Here is a 26,936-nt window from a genome sequence, read left to right as displayed (position 1 = left end):
TTCAGAATCTTTCTTTGTTCCAAGATGATTGTGAGAGCTTCTGCATGGGCCTTCAATGGAGAGTCCTCAATGTAAATCAAGTTCTTCCATACTCTCCATTTGCCTTCGCTTCTATCCTGCTCCCAAAAGTCATTTACCCTGTGTAACCCTTTGTCATGAGTATCCTTCTTAAGATTGTCAAAATTTTCTCTCAACAGTTTTGGTTCCTGTTGCCAATTATCTTCCCAAAACCAAGCAAGGCTTCCATCTCTGATTTCTCAGAAACCGTGTTTTTGAACAATAGCTCTATTCTCCCAAGCTTTGTTCCAGATGTGGGAGCCTTTGATGATTCCAAACATTCTGATGTGCTCCCTTTCTTTCCAATTGTCTTCATATTTCTGTTTCCATACCTTGGCCCAAGGGGTATCCGATTCCTTTAGCCATCTCCACCATAATTTTGCCCCCAAAACAGTTTAGGGTTGCAGGGTCATCAAGTCCCAAACCTCCATGTGTCTTAGGTTTACAGATCTTTTCCCAGGCTACGAAAGCGTATTTATTTTTCTCTTCCCCTTTGCCCCAAAGAAAATCTCTTTGAATATTTCTAATGTGTTGCATAACTCCTTTAGGAGTTGGAAGTGCTATAAACATGAAAATTTGAACAATTTGTAGGATGGATTTTGTAAGCACTAGTCTTCCTGCCAAATTCAAAGACATGTTTGTCCATTTCCGGATTCTGTCCTGGGGTCTATTAATAACAGGCTCCCAAACATTCTTGCTTAGAGGTTTGTCTGTTAGAGGAACTCCCAAATATTTGGAGGGTAGCATAATAAAGAGAACCACCAAGAGATGATACCTGAGCAAGTCCCCATACATATGTATGCACAAGCTCTAATTTTTCGCTCTTCTTTTCTTTCCCAACTCCGAGGAATCTGACTCTCTTCTATTTTCCATAAACATAATTCTCATAGAATTTTAAATTAACATGCTTCAAACCTGGCAACAAATTTATTGAGTGAAGAATTTTCATCCCCTTCTCACTCATGTGCCCAAGCCTATGATTCCATAATGCCATATCTATTCCTTTAGAGGTTAAATCATTAACATAATTAGAAATACCATTGAATAAATACAATGTACCAACCTTTTCTCCCTTTTCTATTACCAGGGATCCTTTAGTGACCTTCTAGGTTTTATCTATAAAATTAGTCACACAACCTTCACCTTCCAACTGCCCTGTTGAAATAAGATTTTTCTTCAGATTTGGAAAATGCCTTACCTCCTTCAATAGCCATTGATTTCCATTCTGCTGTTTTATGAAAACTACACCCATTCCAATGATTTTACAGAGTTTATCATCACCCAATCGAACCTGTCCAAAATCTCTTTGAACATAATCATGAAAATGTTTCCTATCAGGTGTGGCATGGAATGAGGCCCCTAAATCTACCACCCAGGCATCAATAATATTTTCTAATGAAATAATCAAAGCATCTTGCAACACATGACCTGTCATATTCGATTCATGATTGTTTTCTTGCTGCACATCTCCTTCTTTTCCCTTCCGAGACTTGCAGTCTTTCTTCAGGTGTCCTTTCTTCCCGCATTTCCAACACACTATCCCCGAACTGGACTTGGATCTGCCTCTCCTTGACTTACTACAATATCCTGGGCTCTTTCCTCTTTCCATTTTTCTTCCCCTAGTCTCTACAGTGAAAGCATTACCTGATGTCTCACTAGAGCTTTTCTGTTGCATTTCATGGCTAAGGATTACATCGACAACATCATCAAACTTTAAAGTACTAGATCCAGAGATAGAGTTACTAATGGCCATAACTAAACCATTCCGACTTTCTGGCAATGAGCACAGAAATAACAGAGCCTTAACTTCATCATCAAAAGTTACCCCTACAGAACTTAATTGACTGGTAATTATATTAAATTCATTTAAATGATCAACAATAGATCCACCTTTTGACATATTCATATTAAATAAACGCTTCATAAGAAATACCTTATTTGAGGCCAATGGTTTTTCATATAGTTTGGTCAATGCCAACATTAAACCCTCTGTTGTCGTTTCCTTTGAAATATTAAAGGCTATCGATGCCGCTAGGCACAACTGTATTGTTCCAAGTGCCTTTTTGTCGAGAATATCCCATTCTGTGTCTGTCATACTCGTCGGCTTCTTTGCCTTTCTGCTCAATGGTTGGTACAGATCTTTCTGGTACAAATAATATTCCATCTGCATCTTCCATAGCTGGTAGTTTTGGTTGTTAAATTTTTCGACCCTAAACCTACCATCTTCTGTCATTTCTCCCACTCAAACCAGGAACCCTTCTCTCCTGCGAGTTTATCAGCCAAATAGACCTTCGGCTCTGATACTAGTTGTTAGAAAATTATATATTACAGAGCAATGGAACACATAAAATATATTGTAGAAATATAAACACAGAAAACACATAAAACAAGAGAGACACAAATATATGTGGTTCACCCAATTTGGGCTACGTCCACGGAGAAACAGCCAGTCCTTCCTTTTATATTATCCAACAAACTGAAGAGATACAACCTACAACAGATTCGTTGTAATTCCCTCTTCACTCTCACACAATCTCCTCTCTCTTTCTCACTCAGAATACAGATCTACATAGATGCAATACAATTCCCTCATATATAGCGAGGGGTTGCCTTCTAGGGAAAAAAACCCTAAATTAAACATAATTTCTACTGTTAGATCTCCTTCTAATGAACGACCCAGATTGACTACGAAATTACAACATTTTACAAGGCAATTTACATCTATTTTTAGCTTCGGGGGCACTGCCCTCGATCCCCTGCTGGTGGGGGCGGCTCCTAAACATCACTGTCACCCCCCTGGACCCCCCTTGTAGCGAAAATATTATGGGCGACATTGCCTTCACATTACAAACTGCGGTCCAATGCAGTGATACCTCTGAATAAAGAAGATAATCAGGCTCCACACCCAACAAATTATACTACTCAATTGAATCAACTAATGACTTGAGCTCAGTCAACTAAGTTCAACTGAAAATAACTAAACTAGATTGCTAAATGTTAGCAATCACCATATGCACAACTCTACTGCAAGCCTACAAACTCGAATTAGTTGATCTAACTAGTAAACAAGGCCATGTCACACAAGTTAACTACAATTCAAGTCATCCTGCTGACGTGGAAAATCGAATTACTAAATTTTTACTAAGCCACAAGTCATATTTAACCTTTCTTTCTATAATTACTAACACTCCCTCTTAACAAGAAATTGATTTTTCACCACCCCTATCCTACACTTGTGGAATTTGAATTTTCCTCTTAACAATACCTTTGTTAAGATATCTGCATCCCGCTCCTCAGTTGGAATGTACTGTAGCACCATAATTCTCCTCTGCACACAATCCTGCAAGTGATGGTACCTTATATCAATGTGCTTGGACCTATCATGAAATAATGGATTCTCACAGAGTTTGATACAACTCTTATTATCACAATAGATCATTATCAAATCCGTCTCCTAACTTAAAACACCCACAAGTATTTTCCTCATCCATATGGCCTCACATGTTGCTTGAATTGCAACCATGTAGTCAACCTCTCTTGAGTTCAGTGCCATAGACCTCTGTTTCCTGCTATATAAGGGAATAGTTGTAGACCTAACACTGACGATAACACATTTTTCTGTCTAATGGAATCCCTACCTAATCTGCATCAATGAAGCCTTGTTGCTTCACTTCCTCTATCCTCTTGTACCATAAACTATACTCAGTTGTGCCTCTGAGGTATCTCAACACATGCTTTGCTTCCTTTGGGCACAACTTGGTAGGATTCACCATGGCTTGACTCAATTGATTAACTGCATAGCATATGGCAGGCCTTGTGTTCACCATATTCATCAAGGATCCCACAAGCTGTCTATAGATGGTAGCATCTACTACCTCTCCTGAAGAAGCACTCTCCTTCCACTAGTTTGTAGCTAGAGGTGTCTCTACAGGCTTACATCCATGTGAAACCTTTGCATTATTTTAGAGGAATACATCCCCTAGCTCACAAACAACTCACAATCACCGTGCCATACTTCCAGCCCAAGGAATTAATGCATCAAACGCATGTCTTTCATCATGAATCAATTTCTTATCCCCTATAAGTATTAAGTCATCAACATACAATATTAAGATAAACAACTTGCCATCTACCAATGTGATGGAGATTAACATATTCTTCACTTTTGGTGAAACCAAATCCACTGAGATATGTGTCGATTCGAGTGTACATGCTCGGGGTACCTATTTGAGACCATATATAGCTCTCCTGAGTCTACACACATGCGTCTCCCTATCATATGTCTCAAATCCCTTTGGCTTCTATATGTAAATGCCTTCCTCGGAAACACCATTGAGAAAGGTGGTCTTCATATCCATATGGTGGATCTTCCACCCCATTTATGCAGCTAATGCTAGAATGGTTCTGATCGAGGAATATCTTGCCACTGGGGAAAAAATTTCCTCATAGTCCACTCCCTCTACTCGTGAGAAGCCTTTGGCCACAAATCTAGCCTTGTACTTCTTGATGATCCCATCAACTACATGCGTCACTTTGTAGATCCATCTGAAACCAACCATTGACTTGTTCTCTAGTCTCGACATCACCTACCATACACTTTTCTTCATGATGGAGTCATACTCCTCCACCATGGCATCAACCCACATTTGTTGAGAAACTTCTTTCTCAAATGAAGAAGGCTCTGAATCAATGATTTATGTCATGAGATCCATATACCCAATGTACCTATCTAGTGACCTCATCTGCCTGTGTTGAGATGTAGGATATCCCACATGCTCTCGTGCATCCTGTACCAATCTATCAACTTCTCTATTTCTCTTCCTCCCCTCTCTAGAATAGTATGGTTGAGTGGGTTCCTCCACTCAGCCTCCTGGTTTCTCCTCCATTTGTGGCTGCTTCATAACATCTTGAAGCTATGTATGAGGCTCCTCCTTTAGAGCAAGAAGCTCCTCCTTTGGTAGGATACTCATCTCTCACTCTAGAGAGCATCTCATATCCTTCTCCTCATCAAATTTCACATCTCTCCTCACTACTGTCACCCTGAGTGAGGGAAAATACACCCAGTAATTATGTGGTGTCTTTGTGTATCCTATAAAGACTCTCAACTCAATTGTAGGCTCAAGTTTATTCTTGTTATCCTTGGAGACATAGCAATACACAGTAGCTCCAAAATTTTTAAAATGAGATGCATCTAGCTTTCTCCTAGAGAAAGCTTCTTTAGATGTGATCATGCCATGTATTCTGTGAGGGATCCTGCTCTACATATAAACTGCGGTGTTGTATGTTTTCCCCCATAGATGTAATGGAAACACTTGATCATGCAACATGGCCCTTGTTGCTCCCACTATGATTTTTTTCTTCCTTTCAGCCACCCTATTTTGTTGTGGGTTATGGGGTGTTATCAGTTCTCTTCTAATACCCTCTTTGGCACAAAAGTCCTTGAAGGTGCTAGAAACAAATTCTCCTCCATTGTCACTTCTTAGGGCTTTCAATTTCTAACTAGTCTCCTTTTCAACCAATGCTTTGAATTCAACAAATTTTGAGAAAACTTCATCCTTCTTTTACATGAAGAAGATCCAACATTTTCTAGAAAATCCATCAACAAAAATCACATAATACCTGTGTTTTGTTGTAGAGTCTATAGAAAATGGTCCACATACATCAGAGTGGACTCTCTCCAAGATTGCTCTCGCTCTGCTATCTTGGCCCTAGAAGATGGTTTGACATATTTCCCTAATATGCATCCCTTGCAGAGTTCATTATGGTCAAGGGTACATTTCGGGAGGCTAGTGGTAATCTGTTGCTTCATTTTTAAGGCCCCATGGTGTAAGTGTCCCATGCACATGTGCCAAAGTTCTCCAACATGTCGACTCTGCACTTTTTCTTCCTTGCTACTCAGTGCAACGCAAGATTCCACCTCAAGTTTGTAGATATTTTAAACTCTAACTCCAATCTATTTCACCTGCCTGATAACAACATGTCTCAGAAAGGCTTTCCCCTTATTGAAAAAAACATCATAGCCTATATCCTCCAATATAACTGCAAAGATCAAGTTCTTCTTTAGCCTAGTTACATACATAACATCTTTTAGATGAAGATGGGAGTCCTACTCCCTCTTAAAGGTTACATTTCCAATTCCGTTGGTACTATACCACCCATCATCCTCAAATTATAAGTGCATATGGAAATCCTTCTCCTCTTGGTTACCGAAGAATTCTTTGCATCCTAACATATGTAACGAGGCACTTGAATCTAGGTATCACGCACTCCCCATTATATTGTTCACCATACATGCAATCAGGATGAAGTCTAATTTGAATGGTGAGGTAAGTGCCTCACCTCCTACTCCTCCTGAAGGCTTCTTGTTAGACTTCGTGTGCAGACACTTTGTTGCAGAGTGCCCATATTCATGGCAGTGAAAACATTTTATCTTTCTTAGGTCCTTCTTCTTTCCATTGTTCTGGCTAAACTCTGGCTTGATTTGGGCCTTATTTCCCTTAGTTTTCTTTCCCTTCCCAAACAAGGCAATATTATCTTCCTCCTCTTCTTTCAATGTTACTCCATATCTAGTGTTCCTTTGAATTTATTCCGACACCAAATTGAACCAAAGTCTCTCCCGATTTGGCAATTTGTCCCTTCCATTTACAAAGTCTTGGTATTTGTGCCAACATTTTGGAAGGCCTAGGAGAGATAGGCTCATAAGTTCTGAAGAGGAAAAATTTTCTCCTACTCCATTTTATCTCAAACTTGAGTGGATATGGGGAGGTAATGTGGAATGGTTCATTTTTTTGCAAGCGGATGTTTCTGAGCTTGTCCCTCAATGCCAATTCCGTGACATCACTACTATTTTTGAATAACTCAGTGAGGGTCTTCCACATATAAAATGCAGTCTCCTTTCCATGTAAATTCGAGACTGTGTGTCTCTCACACCCTCCAAGGTGATCCTCCTCGATTTTGTGATATCCTTCTTCCACTGGGCTAGTTGTTGTGCATCTAATATTGCTAGTTTTGGAATGTCAGTTTTGGTGTCCCCCAACATTCCATTATCATCAAGTAAAACTTCCATCTGTCCTCCCAAGATATGAAGTTTAAGGTTCCCTCCAGGGCATACTCCAATCTCAATCTGTTGAAAGACATTTTCCCACACGGAAGAAAACCCGCTTCACTGAATTTGCAAATCAAAATCTCTGAATGAGAAGATCAATTTGACTGGTTTCTAGTGTGATTTTTGCTCTGATACCATGTAGAAATTAAAAGAAAATTTTTAATACTGATAAAATCGAACTGAAATCAAGAGATTACAAATTTCCTCTACAATACTGTGAAATGTAATCACAATTTAGAAACACATGCAATGACATGCAACCATCAAAACCAAAAGAACACAATGATTTTAGAGGGTAACCTAATAGGGAAAATTCCATCCGTTGGTTTCATTAATCAGATGATAATGTGAAACTATTACAATGTCTTGCTTCAATCCTAAAGCACACCATGTATTGTAAACCTTCTCTCCTGCTGATTTTCATGCTCTAGACAACACTTAGCCAATTTAAAGCTCCAACATCCTCCTATTTCCGTGCACAATCCTTGAGGAAATTCAACTCCTAAAAGATATGGAAATTCCATATTTTCTTGTGCAATTCCCAAGGAATAGATCACCTGCATCAATGCCAAGCCTATATACTCAACTAATATATAATTGACAATTACAATGTGCCTTTTCCTCCACTCCAGCTAGGAAATTCAAATTCCATGCATGTCTGGGTTATTTTTAGCTGATTGAACAATAGTTCTACTACTCAACTGACCTTCAATTGAATCAACTAATGACTTGAGCTCAGTTAACTAAGTTGAACTGAAAATAATTGAACTAGATTGCTAAATTTTAGCAATCACCATGTTGGTACCATCCCATGACCTCCTTTTTCCTCCAAAAACATATCGTTTGCCTACTTCTTTTCATCATATATCTCTTAGATTCCTTGAAAATTGATTAGTTAATAGTCCTATAGTTATTAAAATGTATTGAAATTGATTTAGGAGTTTTATGTTAAAGAATTAGAAGTTTTTGGTAAAATGGTTGCAGGAAGTTCCAACATCCTGTAATTAGCTCATTGTTTGACATGTGGCACAACAGCTAGGCTAGAGCGAAAGGTATGGATGAAAAGTAGAATGTCCAAGCATGGACGAATACCTATCCTACAGCAAAATTGACCCTCCTACATGCGCGGTCAACACAGGTCAAAGCATGGCATACTGGCGACAAAGGCAGCAACAGCAGAGCATTCTAAAATTGATTTAGTTTTTGTTCTTTTTTTGAAATCAGTTTAGATGGAAACATTTCAAAAATCTCGACATAGTAAAAGCGACAACAGCCATATCATGTATGTACATTCATTTTTGAAATGTGTTGTAAAAAGACATATGTAAATACAGTCCGGTGTAATGAACGATGGTTAATCGTTGTATCATTTGGAACAGTCTTTTGAACTTAATATCAAGAATCCAGTTACAGTCACGACCCTTGTCTTGTTGCATTGATTTGATAACCGGTTGAACCCGTATACCTCTGGAACGCGGACGGGCCCTGCGTTAAACTGGTATACTGTCCTTTTCGTTTTATTCGCACTTAGGGTATTACATGGTTTGCACAATAGTTAAGGTTGGTTTCCGATTTCAATAGTTCAGATTGGTTGTTGATTTCAATCGAATGCACATGGTTTGTGTTTGTGATAATACTTGAACAGTCATCATTGAGATCGTGAAGCGCGTCCTGTAAGGGATTCGATCTCTGTGTTGTATTTTAAAGCAATGTCATGAACTTCGTTTTCATTTCAAAATCTGTTTATGATCTCTGTATATTTTTATCTTGTAGGAATATTAGTGAATGCTGGGTATTTGCTAAACAAGGGTTTTATGTATAATGTCTCTGTAAGGAGATTGAAATCTTGGTTTGCAGTGATACACAGTGTTTAATTTCAGTGTTTAATTTGGTGAATGAATTTAATGACAGTGTTGTAATCAGGTATATTAGCAGAGTGACCTGAGTGTTTGGATGATAGGTAACATACCCCAATCTTCCGTAAAGAAGTTCTGTGACCTACATCATAACCACTTAGCTAATAATCCTTTATGTCTATATACTTTAGACGCATGCCTCTAAGCTTACGCATCCTGGTCGATAATAAATATGGTTTAGTCTAGTACCCTAGATAGAACACTACATTTTGGCGCCGTTGCCGGGGAGGCGTACTTAAAGGATTTAAAAAAAATTCAATACACAAAAATAAACAAAAACACAGTTAGAAATCATGTTCATTTATGCCTAGATTTAGAGACAGTCAAGGTAGATTTGTAAAAACCCCCCACCATCTAAAAACTAACCCATCATCATCAGGAGCAGACTCTCTAGGGAATACAACACCAGCTGAGGAAGTTATCCAAGCATTAGAAGAAAAACAAAAGTCAGGACAGAGACTTACTCTTATTGAAAGGCAAACTTTATTCACACATAAATCGCAGAAGAAGCACTTTCCTAGACCTTCCACACAAGGAGAAAGTAGCACAGTGACCGAACAATCTTTCTTTAATCTCCTTTTTCAAACAAGTGACACTGACACAGAGAGACCTATTAGAATGGCTGAGGAAGGATCTGGATCAGTACCACGTCAAGGAGATGAAGAGGAGTCAACTTTTAAGTTTCCTATACATGAACCACAGGAAGATGATGAGATCAAAATGAAAAACATACCCCCATCCGTGCTACCAAACTTCTATGGTATGGCTTCGGAGGATCCAGACTCATTCTTGTTCGAGTTTGACATTGTATGTCGAACATATGGCTATACAGATGATGCCCATAGGCTTAGATTATTCCCAGCGACATTAAAGGCATCAGCCTTAAGATGGTTCATGAGGCTAGGTGAGCATGCTATAGTTGATTGGGATGGCATGAGGAGAATATTTCTAAGGAAATATCAACCTTATTGCAGATCCAAAGACTCTAAAGATGATATCTTTAGAATGAGCCAGCAAGAGGATGAAACCTTAGAGGAATATTTAGAACGGTTTGTCTACAACTTACAAAAATCTAAACACCGAACTATGCCTCTTGATCTGATCCGCACAATATTCTTGAAAGGTATCCGAGAGGAATACATGGATGATCTCAACTTGATGGGCAAAGGTGACATTTCTGCCTTACCCTTTGAAGAAATCGCTGAGTTGTGCGAAAAGTATTCAAGGAGTAAAGCTAAAATGGGAAAGAGAACCCTGTCATCCAAAGTCACAAAATCTGCCTCTGCAAGTGTCACAAGGGCTGAAATAGGGAATCTTTTAGAAGAGTTTAAAACAGATCTGTTAAGCACCCTAGGGAACCAAATTGACACTTTAAAAGCCAAGAAGAAACAAGAAGATGAAGATCAGATAATGGCTATCTTCTGCCCAAAATGCCGGAAGAAACATGCATTAAAAGACTGCCCTCTAGAAAACATCCAAGTTTGTGCTTTCTGTACTGAACATCATGATATGTTTAACTGTCCTAAAGTTAAAGTTTTGCAGAACTGTAATATGGCAGCCAATGCAGAGATGGAAAACGTGTATTACATGGGTGCAAAGAGACCATGGCAGCCAAGGCCAACACCTCAAGGTATGTTTCCAAGTCAAAATTTGCAATTTCCTATGAATGATCAAATGTATGCACAAAACTCATGGAATGTACCCATGCCATGGCAGCACCAAAACCAATCACAACACCAATGGAGACCGTCTCAACAATACTCCCAATCTTATCATACATACCCTCAATCATACCCACCATACTCACAACCATATCAGCAATACCAACAGCCGTATTCATCACATTCTCAACCATATCAGCAGTATCCTCAGCAAGTTGTTTATCAGCCCCAACCTCCTCAACAAGCACTGCCTGCTCCTTCACCAATAAATCCACCACAACTGCAATTTCTAGCTAACTCACAACCTCCCAGACCCACTCAAATTCCTGCTCAAACTGTCCCAAATCCAAATAATAGAGCAGAGAGGCCAGCTTACAATGTAGAAGAGGGAACCTCATATTCCACACTGCCTTTGCAAAATATTAACTTGAGGTCTGGTAGGGTACTCCACAAAGATTCTCCAATAACAGATAGGCAAGAAGAAAACATAGAAAATGAAAATGAAATGACAAATCAAAGAAAACCAAACAATGATACCAAAGATAAACAGATGCAACCACTGCATCCACCTTTTCCAGACCGATTGGTCCAAATAAAACCTCCACTGTCTATACCACAGTTTGATGTCTTAGATGAACTCAAGAATGTCTACATAAAAATTCCACTGCTGCAAGCTATAAAAGACATTCTTATCTATACCAAAGCCATCAAAGACATGTGCCTCAAGAAGCCTGCTAGAAAAAGGATTGATCCTCAAACCATTCATGTTTTAGGAAATTTAGAAGGCCTTATGACCAATACCATCTCCATGGAGAAGTATGTTGATCCTGGCATCCCCAGAGTGACCACCATCATTAACAACATAGGGATTCCAAACACTTTGATAGATCTCGGGGCCGCAATCAATGTCATGACTCTTGAAACCATGAGAACACTCCAGCTCATAAATTTGCAACATACAACGATTGTTTTAGAACTAGCTGATAGGTCTAAAGTGATTCCTGAAGGGATTTTGGAGGACATCATTGTCTCATTGGACTCTTGGGAGTATCCAGTGGATTTCTTAGTCCTTCAACCCAAATCCAAATTATGAGGACACCCTATCATCCTTGGTATACCATGGTTAGCGACTGCTAATGCACTTATAGGATGTCGATCGTGCAACATGATCATTTCAAGAGGGACCGAAAGAAAACAACTCACCCTTTATCCATCGGCACAATCACCAACAATAACACAAAATTTGTGGCTTGATGATAAATTTAATGATAAAGAAGAAGTACAATCTGTTTTTAGCATTGACCAAATCTATGATTTCCAAGAACAAGACAATAATGATTTGGTAGAATTATTCCTTTCTCAACCTGATATGTCCGAAAATTTGAGAAATGAACAATATCATGCTGCAGATGTACTTTTGGCCCAAAACTTTCAGGAAACATGCACCATCCAATCTTTGCAAACCACATTTCACGACATTTTTCCAGTTCAATCCATCACCAACACATAGAGTCAGATCATAGAGATTAGTCCAGGGAAAACTCTGAACATAGGCAATCACCTAGACTCATCTCAGCAAGAGAAATTGATTCGACTCTTGAGAAAATACCAAAAAGCCTTTGCTTGGGACTACACCGATATGCATGGGATTCACCCCGACACATGCACTCACCATATCTATACAGATAGCACCATTAAACCAGTGAAGCAACCACAGAGAAGAATGAACCCCATGCTCCAAGATATTGTCAGGGAGGAATTGCAAAAACTTTTGAGAGTTAATTTTGTATATCCTATTTCTGACAGTCAGTGGGTATCCCCATTGGTTATAGTGCCCAAGAAAAATGGTAAGTGGCGCATTTGTGTTGATTACAGACAGCTGAACAAAGCAATGCTCAAAGATTATTTCCCACTACCATTTATTGACCAAGTGTTAGACACCCTAGCTGGCAAATCATCATTTTCTTTTCTTGATGGTTTCAGTGGCTACAACCAGATCAGGATCGCCTCAGAAGACCAGGACAAAACCACATTCACCTGTCCTTGGGGCACTTATGCTTACAATGTTTTGCCATTTGGACTTTGCAACGCTCCAGCTACATTTCAGATAGCTGTGTTAGCTATTTTCGCTGATTTAATTCATGATTGTGTTGAAGTTTACATGGATGATTTTTCAGTATATGGCAATTCATTTGAACATGCATTAGAAAACCTTGAGAGAGTTTTGAAAAGATGTATTGAAGCTAACCTGTCCCTCAGCAATGAAAAGTGCTTTATGATGTTAAACGAAGGGATAGTGTTAGGCCACTATATTTCTTTTCAAGGCATCAAGGTTGACCCAGCAAAGATCCAGATCATTGCTGATTTGCCAATTCCACAGAATCAAAGAGAGGTAAGAAGTTTCCTTGGGTATGCAAGCTATTACAAAAGATTCATTGAACATTTTAGTAAAATAGCTTTACCTTTGTTTAAACTTCTAACCAAAGATGTACTTTTCAACTGGAATGAGAACTGCCAACAAGCATTCGAACTACTCAAAAAGAAGTTATCAACCGCACCAGTCTTGAGAGGGCCTAATTGGAGCCTACCATTTCATATCTTCACGGATGCATCTGACACTGCAGTGGGTGCATCATTAGGCCAAAAAGAGGAATCTTGTACTTATGCCATTTATTTCATTAGCAAAAATCTAACACCTGCAGAGTTAAACTACACAGTTACAGAAAAGGAAACACTTGCCATCATTTATGCTGTGAATAAATTCCGACATTATATAACTGGTTATGAGGTCTTTGTACATACTGATCATTCTGCCATTAGACATTTAATGAATAAACCAATAACTAGTGGCAGAGTTACCAGATGGTTATTATTGTTACAGGAATTTAACATCACAGTGTTAGATAGACCAGGCAAAGAGAACCAGGTGGCAGATTTTCTTTCTAGACTACAAAATCCAGGTGAGGTTGTTCCAGTTGAAGATTCTTTTCCAGATGAAAACTTATTTGCAATTTCCATAGTAACTCCTTGGTATGCTGATTTGGCCAATTATTTGTCTACAGGAAGGACACCTCCACACTTTACTGCAAAGGAAAGGAAGAGACTAGTCAAACAAAGTGCTAGATATTCATGGCTTAATGGCGATTTATTTTACACTGGTTATGATATGATCATTAGAAGATGTGTAAGAAATGATGAGGTAATTGATATTTTAAAATCTTGCCATGATGAACCGTGTGGTGGGTATTTTGCAGCTAAGTGGACAACATTCAAAGTTCTTACTCTTGGATACTACTGGCCATCCATTTTCAAGGATGCCAAGAAGTATGTAAAGAGTTGTGACAACTACCAAAGAATGGGCAGGCCAACAGCTACCGATGAGATGCCCCTTCAGCCCCAAGTTCACTTAGAGCCATTTGACAAATGGGCTCTAGACTTTATAGGACCCATTAACCCAACCTCCAATGGTAAGAAGAACATCTTAGTATGTACAGATTACGTCACAAAGTGGGCTGAAGCAAAAGCACTGGTTCGAGCCACCGAACACACAGTAGTAAATTTCCTTTTTGAAGAGATTTTTGTGAGTTATGGAGTACCAAGGGAAATTGTGACTGATCAAGGTACTCAATTCACCTCAAAGCTAGTGAATGACATCACAGAAAAATACCAAATCAAGCATAGGAAAAGTACCCCTTACCATCCACAGGCCAATGGGCAGGTGGAATCCACAAACAAAACTTTGGAAGGGATCATTACTAAAACTGTGGCAATGAACAAGAAGAATTGGGAAGAGAAGCTCAAAGATGCACTCTGGGCTTACAGAATTACGTGGAAAGATACTACCGGATTTACACCATATCAATTGGTGTACGACAAAGAGGTAATGCTTCCTATTGAGTTTCAAATACATACTTTTAAACTGGCCGTAGATTTGAAAATTGACTTGGACCAAGCACAAAAAGAAAGAATTCAGCAGTTAAACCAGCTGGATGAAATGAGGCAGCAAGCAGAGGAAACCACAATCCTCATGCAAAAACAAAGGAAGCAGTGGCATGATGCACATATTAAGAAGAAGCAGTTCAAGGAAGGTGACTGGGCTTTACTTTTTGACTCTAAATTCAGAGATCATAAAGCCAAGTTCACCACCCATTGGATGGGCCCATATGAAATTATTCAGGCTTACGACAATGGTTCAGTCAAGCTCAAAACTATTGATGGAGAAGGTCATTCCTTTACTGTCAATGGTCATCGCCTGAAACTATACACCAAGCCCATCAGCAAGCAAGATTTTCTCCATACAGTATCTCAGCAAAGAGAGGTTGAGATATTGCAGCCCTCAGCTGCAGTATCACTGCCTTAGTTCATTTCCTTTCAATTTCAGAGTAAAAAAGAAAAAAAAAAAATAATAATAATATAAAACAAAAACTAAAAAATATATATAAAAATTAAAAAAAATATATATATATATATATAAAATAATGGGTTAGATGTGAAAACTAGCCTCTGGCACACTCTAACCCCGAATTCCTACTTGAAAACCAATTCGTTGGCGGGTAAGAATTCTCTTTCTTTTGTTCACTGTTTGATTTATCAACTGAATCATGACTTGAGGACAAGTCAAAATTTTAGTCGGGGAGAGAGGCATCAACATTTTGTTCTTTTATCTCTCCATTGTAAATTCTTAAAGATTTCTTATCCTATCTCTTCACTGTAAATTTCCAAAGCAGCTTGTTCCAGCATTCTAGACTTCAATAAATAAGCTGTTTTGTCATTGTTTTATCTCAGAGGGACCTGGTTATAAACATTATGCAGGGGGACCTGTTCTGTCCAGACGACTATGCTACCAACACCAGCAGTAATGGGACCTGTTTAAGACACCTAGAAGGGACCTGTTAAAGAGATTGACACCCAGGGCTACTTCAACAAAGTTTCATCAAGTTTCTACAAGAGTTTCATCAAGTTTCTACAAGGATTTGGGCACCAAGATTCCATCAAATGCCCAAGCTCAATGAACCTGTATACATATAAGGAGCTGCATGAACATCTTCAAATTTTTCTCAAGGGACCTGTTGCATTTAATCTTTCACAAGGGACCTGTTGCATTCAATCTTTCTCAGGGGACCTGTTACAACAAGCAAAAGAACAGTCAAAAGGGACTAGTCCTACTCAACATGTCAATACAACAAAAACCAACAAAAGAGTAATATGTTTCTTATTCTTAACATTTAATTTCTTAGATTAATTTTTAATGTAAATTTGATGATTGTGACTGTTATGATCGATTTCAAGGACACCTACATTTTCCATCATCCCTTATCCCACCGATTCTTATCATTTTTCATACTTCAACCTATTCATACCTCTAAACCCATTACCAACACATCAACCTTGTCATGCTAAATGCATCCTACAACCATACCAACATTTTCCATTTGACCGAATGCCAACTGAAACAGGACATGTGGTGGATTGTGTTTTTAAATAAAAGGGAAAGAAACAAATGTAAAGCGGCCTATTCATTGTATTCCACACGACCAAATTATGACTCCACCACCCGACGTAGCCAAATGATTCAAAGGACTCCCTGAAATCATACTCCAGTATTATATATACGCTTCCAGCGCTCTTATGGTGACATCTATACAAGCGGTACATCACTCCTCTGTTCTAAAAAAAAATGAATACGCTATGAAGTAAGTACAGCTGGGTATCCCACCATCATTCTCGGTTATCTTACGTTGGCATTTGATTTCCCGTGACTTCCACAGTAAGAATCAGAAGCAGTGAGCGCCGAAGGAAATATTACCATTTGGGTTCGACTTACACAGTGAGGATTGGAAGCAGTGAGCGCCACAAAAAGGGAAACATAACCACTCGGTTTCGACTCCCACCAAAGTCATAAGACAGTCGACCGACCGAGCATCATACTGAAGATTAAGGGAGCGACACACCAGGTAACAAATTGAAATTTCTTTGTTAAAATTGCAAGACATAAACAGAGAAGGGTTAGAGCACGACCCTCTGCCACTATGACTAATAGGGTCGAGCCGAGTGTGTTCGACAGTTCTCAATATCATGAAGATTGCATTGCAATTCTCAGAGAGATACAGTGGTTACCATTTTTAGAAAAATTTCATGGAAGTAATGAAGAGGTTACCAAACAATTTGCTTTCACATTCAATGGAGAGAAAGCCCTGATAGGTAACTTCTCATTCAGGGTTTCAGAGGATACTATAGCCCAGTCAATAGGGATTAGTCCAGAAGGGGAGAAGTACTTTAAAACAAAGCAATTTAAAGAGAAATCGTGGACGCAGTTTATGTCTAGATCCAGAGTCTCATCAGTTAACTGGAAGAAAGGTGTTCCAAGAAGTTGGTTGATGCATCCCTAGGATGAGATGGTCTATATCCTTCAAAAATTCATAACCTGCGAAGGCCGTTACAGTATTGTCTATCTATACCATATTAAGTTACTGCTACACTTGAAGAAACAATGCGTTATCAGCCTACCATATTTTCTATTACAAAGCTTAACCAAGATGTCCAAGACCATCCAGAAGCAGAAGGGAAATGAAGACAAGAGCCTATATCACTTTGGCTTAATTAAAATTCTTATTGAGCATGAATTGCAGAGAAGAGGGAAACCGTGGAAAGAGTTCTTAGCTGCTAACCAAATTAGAGATGAGGAAGACAAAGAAGAATTGCAGGAGGACTCAGGGTTCATGAAGGATATTGATGAAGAAATCCCAGTATCCAAAGCCAGCAAGGCACCTCTACCTGTGGGCAGCATAAGGACTAGGAACATGAGAAAGGAAGATGCTAAGAGGGCAGAACAAGATAAAATTTTCACCACTTACTCACGAAGAACAAGGAGGACACCAAAAGCCCAGTTACAAGAAGACCAGCTTGAATCCAATGCACCTATACAAATGGATGTTGAGAGTGGTGACCACTCACTACCAGGGCCAGGAGTTGATATAGAGGTAGAAAGCAATAACAGGCAGGAAAAATGTTCACCACCTCCCATTAAGAGACAGAAGAAATTGGAGAAACAAATTGAAGAATTAAAGGAAGAGCTCATGGAGGCTAATATGCTAGAAAAAGTTATCAAGAAAGAAAATGAAATGCTCCGAGCGCAGAGTAAAGAAACTCAAAAGAAGAATGAAAAGTTAAGGGAGAGAATCAGTGAACTGGAGGCTGAGCAAACGGATATTTGTAACTGGGCCACTAAGTGCTACAATCAGAAGAAGACCCTCAAAGAAAAATACAAAAGATTAAAGCAGGAGCTCAAGGGTCAGAAAGATACCCAGGTGAAAAAGAATGTGGACACATTGCTAAAGGCAGCAGAGATCCAGGCAGGGACAGAGTTCAAGGGAAGTACTTCAGGGTTAGCATGAGGACATGCTAAGTCCTTAAGTCAGGGAGAGATGTTGGTACCATCCCATGACCTCCTTTTTCCTCCAAAAACATATCATTTGCCTACTTCTTTTCATCATATATCTCTTAGATTCCTTGAAAATTGATTAGTTAATAGTCTTATAGTTATTAAAATGCATTGAAATTGATTTAGGAGTTTTATGTTAAAGAATTAGAAGTTTTTGGTAAAATGGTTACAGGAAGTTCCAACATCCTGTAATTAGCTCATTTTTTGACATGTGGCACAACAGCTAGGCTAGAGCGAAAGGTATGGATGAAAAGTAGAATGTCCAAGAATGGACGAATACCTATCCTATAGCAGAATCGACCCTCCTACATGCGCGGTCAACACAGGTCAAAGCATGGCATACTGGCAACAAAGGCAGCAACAGCAGAGCATTCTAAAATTGATTTAGTTTTTGTTCTTTTTTTGAAATCAGTTTAGATGGAAACATTTCAAAAATCTCGACATAGTAAAAGCGGCAACAGCCATATCATGTATGTACATTCGTTTTTGAAATGTGTTGTAAAAAGACATGTAAATACAGTCCGGTGTAATGAACGATGGTTAATCGTTGTATCATTTGGAACAGTCTTTTGAACTTAATATCAAGAATCCAATTACAGTCACGACCCTTGTCTTGTTGCATTGATTTCATAACCGGTTGAACACGTATACCTCTGGAACGCGGACGGGCCCTGCGTTAAACTGGTATACTGTCCTTTTCGTTTTATTCGCACTTAGGGTATTACATGGTTTGCACAGTAGTTAAGATTGGTTTCCGATTTCAATAGTTCAGATTGGTTGTTGATTTCAATCGAATGCACATGGTTTGTGTTTGTGATAATACTTGAACAGTCATCACTGAGATCGTGAAGCGCGTCCTGTAAGGGATTCGATCCCTGTGTTGTCTTTTAAAGCAATGTCATGAACTTCGTTTTCATTTCAAAATCTGTTTATGATCTCTGTATATTTTTATCTTGTAGGAATATTAGTGAATGCTGGGTATTTGCTAAACAAGGGTTTTATGTATAATGTCTCTGTAAGGAGATTGAAATCTTGGTTTGCAGTGATACACAGTGTTTAATTTCAGTGTTTAATTTGGTGAATGAATTTAATGACAGTGTTGTAATCAGGTATATTAGCAGAGTGACCTGAGTGTTTGGATGATAGGTAACATACCCCAATCTTCCGTAAATAAGTTCTGTGACCTACATCATAACCACTTAGCTAATAATCCTTTATGTCTATATACTTTAGACGCATGCCTCTAAGCTTACGCATCCTGGTCGATAATAAATATGGTCTAGTCTAGTACCCTAGATAGAACACTACACACCACATGCACAACTCTACTCCAAGCCTACAAACTCGAATTAACTAATCTAACTAGTAGACAAGGCCATGTCACACAAGTTAACTGCAATCCAATTCATTCTATTAATGTGGAAAATCAAATTACTAAATATGACTAAGGCACAAGTTAAATTTATCCTTTCTTACTATAATTACTAACAACCTTTCTTTTCTTTTTTCTCTTTTTGAGAATGGCCTTGTGCTTTTGGCTATAAAATACCTATATAGGCGGTATTTATTCTATTTCTAACTAAATAATATGATTAGGAGATGTTGGAATCATTTCTACATTAGGTTGAGCACTAATAGGTGTTTTAACAATAACACTCGATTATGTAATAGCAGTTGTAGGGGCATTAGGGGAGGAAACAACTAATTGTTGTCCAATGGTAACCTTGGCACTTGTTTCAGACATGGTTGTTTCTTTTACTTGCTTAACATGTTCTATGACTCAACTATGGATGTACTTGATTACATATCATTATCATCATTGAGTTTTGGTTGAGTGGTTTATGCATGCATGAGAAAGAGAGTCCTTGCCATGATCATATCATAGAAGAGCATCATGATTTTTGGCATAATTGTCGATGTCCATTGGTTGGTGATATGCATGCATTGAATGGTGTTATCATGAGAGTTAGTCCAGCCATATATGGGCCTTTTGTTTTCACTGATATGGTCATGTATTCTCATTATAAAGCCCAACATTTTGCTTTTATATCATTTGGTCTTGGTCATGGAGTCATATTGGTGTTAGGTATGCATTGGAGTGAGAGTCATTAGAGTTTTCTCAACCATGTGTGATTTGTTGGTGTTGTTTTTGTAGTATTATCATGATATAGACCTATACTATCATTGTACATCATTTGGCCATGGTGGGTTGTATGGAGCCTTGGTCTGGTTAATGGCCTCTTGAATGTTTCAAGGAGGTATATACAACAACGAATGTTGATGAACAAAAACATGAGGATTCATTTGCAGACCCCATTACATGTTCAAGGGGAGCATATTTCAATAAGAGGAAGCATGGTGTTGGCATGGTGACATGTTAGTTGACATGCAACAATGATTTTCCTTTTTCCTAATACTTATATTGTAGGTATTGGCAATTGGTTAGTTTTCATCAACATATATATTGGTATCAGTCTTGTCAGTGGCATTAATATGGTGCTTCAATGAGGATGGAACACCCTTTGCCATTGATTTCAAAGGGAGAGATTAACACAACCACTAACAGAAAGTGAGTCTAGTCATTTGGAGATGAATGAAGTTAGTTTGGTGTTTTTGGTTGTAGGTTGACATCAGCGCCTAAGGGGGAGAATGTTGGTATCATGGTGTTGGCATTGACGTCAACACTAGGAGACAATCAACCACTTGACATTGGCATCAATAAGCTTGATGAGCTTGTGTACATTGATATGTTTCGATGCGTCTAATGGTATAAACACATTCATAATTGTGGTGGTTGTTGTAATGGATGGATTTGGTCTCATAGATAGTTTTGAAGTGTGTGAACGCATTAATTGAGTCCACTTTGTATGCATTGATTGAATTAACTATTTTGGTAGTGGATTGAATTGATAATGGTGGTGATCTGGTCCATGGAGCTTGATTTGGTTAATTTATAGTGGTTGAGATGTGAACACATTGAAATATGTCAAGAATCAGGGTATTTGTCTTGGTCATTAATGTGTCACTTTCTATTGAACTGATTTGGTCTCGAGGTCGATGTGTGAATGGATTAACGGTTTGATTGCTAGAAGCGGTAGTATGATCAATTTGAAATTACCCATGAAACTTGTTTGAGATTGAACACTTGACTTGGTTTTCAATGCACTATTTGATTTTTTCATCCAAAATAATGTTAATGCAATGATTATTAACATTATTATTTAATGAAACACATTGATCCTCCAAGTCTAGAGTTGATTTGGTCATTACTCCATGGATGTGGTCCTTATTGGTGTAAACGCATTAAAGAATGATGCAGTGGAATGTTCATTTCAAATTTGAGTATTGGGCAAATGAAATAAATATATTATGTCATTGATCGATCTAGATCGTTGTGGAACAGATTCATGACATTGATATGGTCCCTCATTGAGTTGTTGTGTGTTATTGTTAATTGCAAAGGCGTTGAATCAATTGGTTTCTAGTTAATATATGCATGAGTTGTATATACAATGAGATGGTTCTGCTCAAGGGTTCGATGAAGTGAGAAAGGGTGTGATATGCAAAGAATAATGTAACACACTTTTGACAAAGTTTGTGTGATTACTATGAGCATAAAGTAAGGTGTGATTACGTGCAATTTGGTCCATCAATTTGATGTTTAGGTAAATTGTTTTTAATGGATACATATTAGACTAAGTAGAGGTGAGGTTGTACACACTTAATGCTTCATGCTTCAGATAAGTCTATTAACCATAAGCCAGTGTGAATAAGTTACATATATATTCCATGGATAGAGATCAAGTTTTAGAGTGCACAAATAATGGAATGTTGTGCGTATAGGGAGTGAAGTCCATGTTGAATTTTTGTAGCTATGGCCAGTCTTCATAATATTTCATTTGTACTTGTAATGATGAAATATAAATTATATGCATAAAAATAAAAAATATTTGAAGCATGTTCTTCATGCATGCAAGAAAAGAAAAATATTTATTTTTTTATTCAAAAGATAAATTTATTGAATTTTTATTTTGGTGCCACAAGTTGTCCAAGTTGGCCTGGCTATTCATGCACCCATCCGGCTTATAGACCTTTATATATTAGAGTCATTCTTCCTCCTCTCCATCATCGTTAAATCTGAGCCTCATTCATTAGTATCTTCTAACCATATGAAGAAAATCAAGGAGCAGAATGAAGGAGATTAAAGAAGCATATTAAGGACAAGTTTATTCCTTGTAAAGAAGTTGGATTCTCTGATTTATCTCTGTATAAGAGGAGAAAAAGATTGTGTGGTTTGTCTCTGTAGATAACGCCTAAATTTCTATGATGCATCTCTGTGGAAAAGGGTCGAACATTTGTGATACATATTTGTGGAAAAGGGAGATGAAATTCTTTGTGTTATTTTTGTACTCTTGTGGTTGCAATTAGATTGAGGAGGGCTAACTTGGACACTTAGTCCAGGACCATGCTAGTTAGTTTGACTTTGATGTATTTCTTGTTGCATTGATTCTCTAAGGAAAAGGTTGGTCTGGTTTTTCCCCTTAATGGGTTTTCCCAAGGTAAAATATTGTTGTCTCTTTGTGCATTGTGATCTTTATTGCTCTATTGTCTCTATGGTTGAATTTATGAATGTGTAATTGCTTAATGATACATTGAAAGTGCAAAATAATCATCTACATCATTGGAAGTAATTATCAAGTTTCAGAAATAAGTGCTTGTATAATTTGCACTAGAAAAATCAACATGGTATCAGATATATGGATGAAAGAGTAGCCTCAAGCTAATCTCTAGAGCTTGATCCCTAAACCATTAGCTCGAAGTTGTATATAAAAGAGACTAAATTCTCATAACAAGACATCAAAAGAGAGTTGTAGATATCCAAAATACTTGACCAAATCAAAGCATAAATTCCATAGATCAAGGACCCGTGAAGACCCAAGAGGCTAGCCCAAAAGTTCAAGTATAAAATGATTTCCATTTAAGACTGAAGTCTGAATCTTCAGCTCATTTCAAAATAAAGAGGACGCAAAACCTATTGCTAAGGTCAAAGACCAAATCTTAGAAAATATGGAAGGTATTCTTTCTGAAATATATGAAGGTCTCATATCCCAAAGAACCTCATAGTATGTCTAAAAGAACCAGGAATCATTCTTAAGTTTGAAGGCCAAAATTTCTTATAAAATTGTGGAAAAACATTATTATATCTTGCCTTAAGATATTATTACCTAAGCTAATTTCATAAGATCAAGGAGTTTTTGTAATCTAAAGATAAATAGTGGATAACATCATTTTGGTGCAAGAAGCTATTCACTCAAGCAAAAAAAGGAAAGAAAAATGAATGTTGACACTACAACAAAACAGGCAATTTGCACCAAGTTTAGCACCAGATTTTAGTGCATTTTTTTCTCAATTGGGATGAGCAGCTTGGCGCTAAAACTGGCTCTATTGTACAATTTTTAAAGCGTCATTTTTTGCACCAAATTTTGCATCTTTTTTATGCCAATCTTTCCATCATTTTTTGCATCATATCTTGAACCAAGATTTTCATTTGGTTTTACAACAGGTTTTGCTTCTGGTTTTGTGCCATTTTTTGCATCTATTTTTGCATCATTTTTTGCTTCCTCTTTTATGGCATTATTTGCTTCTAGTTTTGTGTCATAATTAGCATCGAGTTTTACACCATCTTTGGCATCTGATTTAGTGCCTTTTTTACATCCAGTTTGTGCCAATTTTTGCATCTGGTCTTATGCCATTTTTTGCTTCTAATTTTGTACTTATTTTTACATCTATTTTTGTGCCAATTTTTCTGCCTTTTTTCATACCATTTTTTCCATCCAATTTTGCACCATATATTGAATCTGATTTAGTGCCAAATGTTGCTTTCATTTTTGCATCCACTTTTACGTTTTATTTGTCTCTTTTTTTTGCATCCTATTTTGCACCATATTTTGCATTTAATTTTTCATCATTTGTTGCTTCCAATTTAACATCATTTTTAACACCATTTCTTGTATCCAATTTTGCATCCTTTTGAGCATCTAAATTTGCATCCTATGTTGAACCATATGTTGCATCCCATTTTGTGTCTATTGTTATGTTCAATTTTGAGCCATTTTTTTTCATCTACTTTTGCATTTGTTTTTGCACCAAGTTTTGAATGATTTGTTGCACCTCATTTTACATCCAATGTTGCATCTCAATTTGCATCCAAATTTGAACCATTTTTATGCCCATTTTTGCACCATTTTTTCTTCTTTTGTGTCCAATTTTGCACCATTTTTTATGTCCAAATTTGCATCCATTTTGGTATCTAATTTTGCATCCTATTTGGCTTCCAGTTTTGCATCCTTTTTTCTGCCACATTTTGTGTCCACATTTGCATCTCATTTTGCACCTAGATTTTAGTTTGAATTTTCATCTAGTTATGCATCATTTTTGACATCCTTGGTTTCACCCTTTTTTAGTCCCATTTTGCATCTTGTTTTGTGTCTTTTCTTACATCCTTTTTGCATCCTAATTTTACACCATTCTTTGCATCCTCATTTTGGTGTCCATTTTTGCACCCTTGTTTGTGCCCAATTTAGTATCCTTTCGTATGCCATATTTTGTTGCCTTCTTTGTGTCTAGTGTTGCACCCTTTTTTAGTTTTACTTTAAAACCTTTTTTGTGTCATTGTTTGCATCTTGTTTTGATGGCTAGTTTAACATCCAATTCTACTCCCAATTTTGCATCCATGGTTAAATCCACTTTTGGCTTATTGTTTAGAGTTTTACTTTTATTTCCATTTATGACCCCCTCTATGGGTTCATTTTACTATGTTCATTTACATAGTGAAATATATTAAAGTTTCTAAATATCATTTTGCTGTAGGATTTAATGCACGGTTAGATGAAAATAAAACCCTCTCAATTTATCCTGAAAACCTAGGACAAACCAATTAAGAGAAAGGTTGTTCTAAGGCTTAGGATTCTTAGTAGATCAAGATGTAGAGTATAGATTAAGAAAAAGAGAAGGAATTCTTGTGAGTCCTCGCATGCAGGTCTTCTTGGAGTTTTTAGTATAGCTAGGAAATGCTCCTAGCTAGCTCCAAAGCTTGGTCCTACACATAAGAGAGAGAATAAAGCAACCTTAACAACATAATATCTTGATAATCAAAACTATCAGAAACATATAAATATTATTGAATAAATAAATATAAACCAAAATCCCATACATCCATTAGTTAAATAGAAGAAGTAAAGAATGAATAGAAACATATGGAAGGAAGAACAACTGATCTATATTAATAAAGGAGTTGGAGGAAAGTTACAACAATCAGATGTAGTTGCAACATCACCTCTGCAAAATCGTAGCTCCAAAACTCTCCCTCTCAAGATAGATCTCAGCAGCGTGACAATACAAGAATTCCCATCATTTTTTCAATGGCCAAGCCTCCAATATATAGGAAAGTGAAGGCTATGAAGATTTTCCAAATTCCTCATTATTTCAATTTGGGAAAAATCTTTTGGGTGAATAATGTTTCCTCATATAAAAATGGCCTTTTCTACTTTTTAGATGCTTTTGTGCTTAGGAAAAAGCTTCTCCATGCTTTATGGCTCTTTCTCGCTATTGTATGCTTTTATTTTTTAGGAAAAATCTAAGACGAGGATAAAGAGATCACATTCCACCATATGAGTTTCCGAAAGTAAACAAGAGTGTCAAATTCAAATTCTAGTTTGCTTATGTTTTAGTTTTTTTTAATATATATTTAGTTTTAGTATTTTTTTATTTTCTAAAAAAATATATTTAGTTTTTGGTATTCTTTTTCTATAAGAATTATATTTTGTTTTTATAAAAATGGATTTTAAATTATATATAAAAAAGTAACTTAATGCCATGTGTTGTGTCGTTGAGATGGGTGTTATACATCTCTTCCTTGCTAAGTTATAGATTGTGTTTGGGTTTTCTTAATGCGATAAAACTAATTATGTTCTTCATGATATCTTGAAATGTTCATCTTGAACTAGGCTAATAAAACAATAAAGTTAAAATAAGTTTGCCTTTGTCCTTTGTAGATCTTTGTCCCCATTAATCTTGGTCTTAATAGATTAATTGTCTTATGGTGGCCTTGAGTGGTCACTTCCATTAGGTGCATGCTTTATAGTTTTCTGTTAGTGACATTTTTTAGGCTTGATAATATGTTATTTAATTTATCAAAATGTGTTATTGTCCATATTATTGTTAAATATTAATATTAAATATGTTGGTTTTTTAGCATGGTCTAGAAAAATGTTCCCAAAATGTTTATAGATTGTATTTTCTAATGCAATGATTCATTGCTTGATGCCATTGTTTTGGATATTTTTTTTTGTATATTAAATTGTATGTGATAAAGTCAAAAGTCACCTATTTTTTAGATTTTCATTGGTCAATTTCCCTTAAGGCCATCAAGTTCACCATTCGGTCCCAGGTTAAGGAAATATAGGAGTCATGAAGTGGAATTGTCCAAGCACTTAAATATTGAGACGTTTTTTTTAGTCACATTATACTTCCTTTCTATGTAAATTCTCGATGAAAATAGTCTCATGGAACATGAGGGGCCTCAATAGTAAAGGAAAACAAAGACTCATAAAAGAAAAATAGTACGCAAAGCACCCATCAATAATGTTGATATAAGAAGCAAAAATATTAAGTGAGGTTCTACCTCATATAATTAGAAAATGGGGGAGGAATTTCCAAGTAGTAGTGGTTGATGCTTAGAGATACTTGGGTGGAAT

This window comes from Pinus tabuliformis, chromosome 4_1, assembly GCF_031772625.1.
Source record: "Pinus tabuliformis cultivar Carrire ecotype Pingquan chromosome 4_1, CPIR1, whole genome shotgun sequence".
NCBI lineage: Eukaryota > Viridiplantae > Streptophyta > Pinopsida > Pinales > Pinaceae > Pinus > Pinus tabuliformis.
This window is presented reverse-complemented; position numbering follows the sequence as displayed.